This window comes from Apaloderma vittatum, unplaced genomic scaffold (assembly GCF_000703405.1).
Source record: "Apaloderma vittatum isolate BGI_N311 unplaced genomic scaffold, ASM70340v1 scaffold44318, whole genome shotgun sequence".
NCBI lineage: Eukaryota > Metazoa > Chordata > Aves > Trogoniformes > Trogonidae > Apaloderma > Apaloderma vittatum.
The window spans coordinates 7,534-11,178 of NW_009730993.1; positions in this window are offsets into that span (position 1 = coordinate 7,534).

Here is a 3,645-nt window from a genome sequence, read left to right on the forward strand (position 1 = left end):
ATCCCATCTCAACTCCTGGGAAAACTAACTTCCTAAATCACTTTCTAAATTGCTTCAATACCAGTCATTTCCAAAACAAGGGATTATGCAATGCCATCTGTTGGCTTTTTTGAAAAATCAAGTGAAAAATGTGCTTTGTTAGGTGGTGGTACAGCAGAAAGAGATTCACAGTCACAACAATAGCTCCTGGTGGAGCAGAAAATTAAGAGAAAGGTGAGTTTTTGCTGGAGACACTTTTCTTCAACGTTTTGAGAAATGACACGGCATCTGGGTGACTTCTTGCAGAGCAGTCCCAACTGTAGCAAAAGTACAGCTGGAAGGAGCTCTCTCCTGTGTTTCAAACAGGAGATACTAAAGATGGCCAGTTTTCTCCTACTTGCAACATTACTGCTTATTAGGTGTTTGCAAGACTTGTTTGACTTATTGCACACATGTGGAGGTGAATTTTGAAAATCCAGAACAAGTTTCCTGGGTTTCGTTTGTAAAGGTTCTGATTTGTATCTTGTACTTTTGGCCCACACCTTTGGGTCCGTACCTATAAGAAAGGAGATGTAGAGGACTTTTTGTGTCGTTTACCAATAAATGACATGCCCTTTTTGCTAGGAACTTCTTTTACTTTCCTGCTTATTATGGCACATGTGAAAAGCTTGTGTGCTGGCGCTACTACTGCTCTATTTGCTTGAGATTGTCTTGCGTTTAGTCCATTTGAAGGTTTGAGCGTACACAATAGAAATAGTTGTGATAAATTGTCAGACTCTTCCAACGATAAGGAAGTTCTGGAGTTACTGCCAGTGACAGGTGGTTTGTCCGTACTCATCGCTTGTCTTCTTGACAGCATTTTTCTGCTCTCTGCAAAATCTCCCTTGGTGTATAGTTGGATTCTTTAGAAAAGGAAAATTATTTTCTGCTTCATCCACGTTCTTGCTCATCGGTTCAATAGCATCCGTGTTTGACCAGGTGGAACACCTTCCTCATGAAGCAGAAGTTTGATTTATTTTAATAGGGTGTTAGGAGAACCGCAGGAGTTTGACATGAACGCATCTCTAAAGTTACAAAGATTTTAACAATAATCTTTTATATCTATTGCTGCAGATTTCTATGACCATGTATGAATGGCACTGTGTACTCCACAGGCAGTATCCTTTTGCTGCGGGATTTAGGCAACTAATGACACAATGTTTTCGAATACTCTGGTGTGAACTCTCAATCTGAGCAGCGTTCAAGTAGATAGAAAGTTAATTTCTTTTTCAGTTTTTCCACAATTTCCTGAAGTCTCTTTCAGAACCGACTTGCTAACTTGTTGCTTTGATTCTTAGCACTGGAGAATTATGTGACACGACATTAAAAATGTCTAAGTACTAACAGCCTATAGATGAAAAAAAATGCTGAATTCAGAAAAATCCTTCTTTGAAGTTGTTGGCTATATTGACTGTCCTCTGCTTGTTCTCTGACACTGATTTACTTGAGTGAGACAGCAATTTGTGAGTTGCTATGGGCTTTAGACTGCAAGAACAGAACTCCCTAGTTTGTACTGGAGTTCATCTACTTCTGTATGTTCCTGCACAGTGGACTCGGTGGCACAGCAGAAATGCCATCTCAACAGCACAAAATTGTTCTTTCAGTATTATTTTCTAGATTTACCCTTTCAGTAAATAGAAGCAGTCTGAACTGCACAATTGATACAGAATTACTAAGTTTCTGCTTCATTTAGCTACTGCTAGTACCATTCATCACTGTTAAGAAAGCAAAATATATTTAGAAGCACAAAAGCAGCCATCTCAGGTTACACCAAAGACTGTTTCAGTGTCTTATCTCCAAAGATGTCCTTAAGCAAATGCCTGAGGGAGCAGGAAGAGCAGAGGAGGCAGATATGAACCTATCTCCTAATACTCTCCTAGTTGCAGCTATGTTTAGCTTTAGAGAGCTTTCTGCACTTAGTATAACTTTGTGTGTTTGTACATTTGTTTTTCCCTGTCACAGAACACAAGTTCGTGCCAGCTCACTTGACATGCATGCAGATGTGAACTGCAAGCGGAAAAACATCATTCAGATAACAAATACGTGTTTTAACTTTCTGAACGTATTACTCCTAGAAACCTTCTACACAGCTGCATTGTATACTTCTATTGATGGTGTATTATATGTGCTTTTAGGTTAGGATCAATTTTAAGTAGAACCAGCCATGCTATGCTCTTTTGTGTTGTTGCCTTTTTTTAATTTTAATCTTATTTGTTATGATCTCTCCTAAGTGAAAGTACAATATCTTTTTTAAGTAAACAAAACAGCAAAGTAGACAAGGGTGCTGTGGAACATTGTGTTATGACTCTAAAGGCTTGCTGTGTCCAAATAATGATGGTTTTACTGGTGGATAATGGGAATTAGGTTGTGTTGCTCCTGGCTTTATATATTTTTATTTATTTACTTACTGATTTGATAAAATCTTGAACTTGTAAACCTGCTTAATAACTGCTGATTGAATCTTCTGACTGTGAGATTATGCACATAATTACTGTTCACGTTAGAAGAAAACTTTAGGGTTGAACAATCTTTCCTTTCAAGAATCAAAACAGGATGTTTAAATAGTATTATATTCATTTGTTTTCTGTAACAGTGTATATTCTGTATATTCTACATATTCTTCTACAGTGAAAAAATGTAAGAAGCACAATAATTGGAAAATATGGGAAGGTTATTAACAATGATGACAATAGTATAGTGCCCTGCAGTTCTTACATACGTAGTCAGAATGTACCCTAGTCTACTTTAAAGTTAATTAAATGGACAACATAGGCCATGCTGGGAGAAGAGCGGGACTGAGATGCATAGAATCATAGAATTTAATCAGCTGGAAGAGACCTAGAAGATCAAGTCTGGAGAAGAGGAGGCTGAGAGGAGACCTTATTGCCCTCTACAACTACCTAAAAGGAGGCTGTAGTGAGGCTGGTGCTGGTCTCTTCTCTCTAATTACTAATGACAGGACAAGGGGAAATGGCCTCAAGTTGCGTCAGGGTAAGTTTAGATTGGATATTTGGAGGAAGTTCTTTACTGAACGAGTGGTGAGGCACTGGAACAGGCTGCCCAGGGAGGTGGTGGAGTCACCAACCCTGGAGTGTTTAAAAAAAAAGTAGATCTAGCACTTGAGGCTATGGTGTAGTGGTTAGGTATTCTGGGATGAAGGTTGGACTAGATGATCTTCAGGGGTCCCTTCCAACCCCTAACATTCTGTGGGAAAAAAAAAAAAAAAATTAAAAAAGTCCAGCATTTGTCCCAGCCCTATCAACCTACTAAACCATTCCCCCCAACGCAACACTCACCTGTCTCTTAAACACCTCCGGGGACAGTGACTCAACCACCTCCCTGGGCAGCCTGTTCCAATGACTGACAACCCTTTCAGTATAGAAATTCTTCCTAATATCTAACCTGAACCTCCCCTGGTGCAATTTAAATCCATTTCCCCTCATCCTTTCACTCTCCACTAGGGAGAACAGACTAGCCCCTGCCATGCTACAACCTCCCTTCAGGTAGTTGTAGAGAGCGATGGGATCTCCCCTCAGTCTCCTCTTCTCCAGGCTAAACAGCTCCAGATCCCTCAGCCGTTCCTCATAAGACTTATATTCTAAGCCTTATGTTCTATGCAGCATCTTG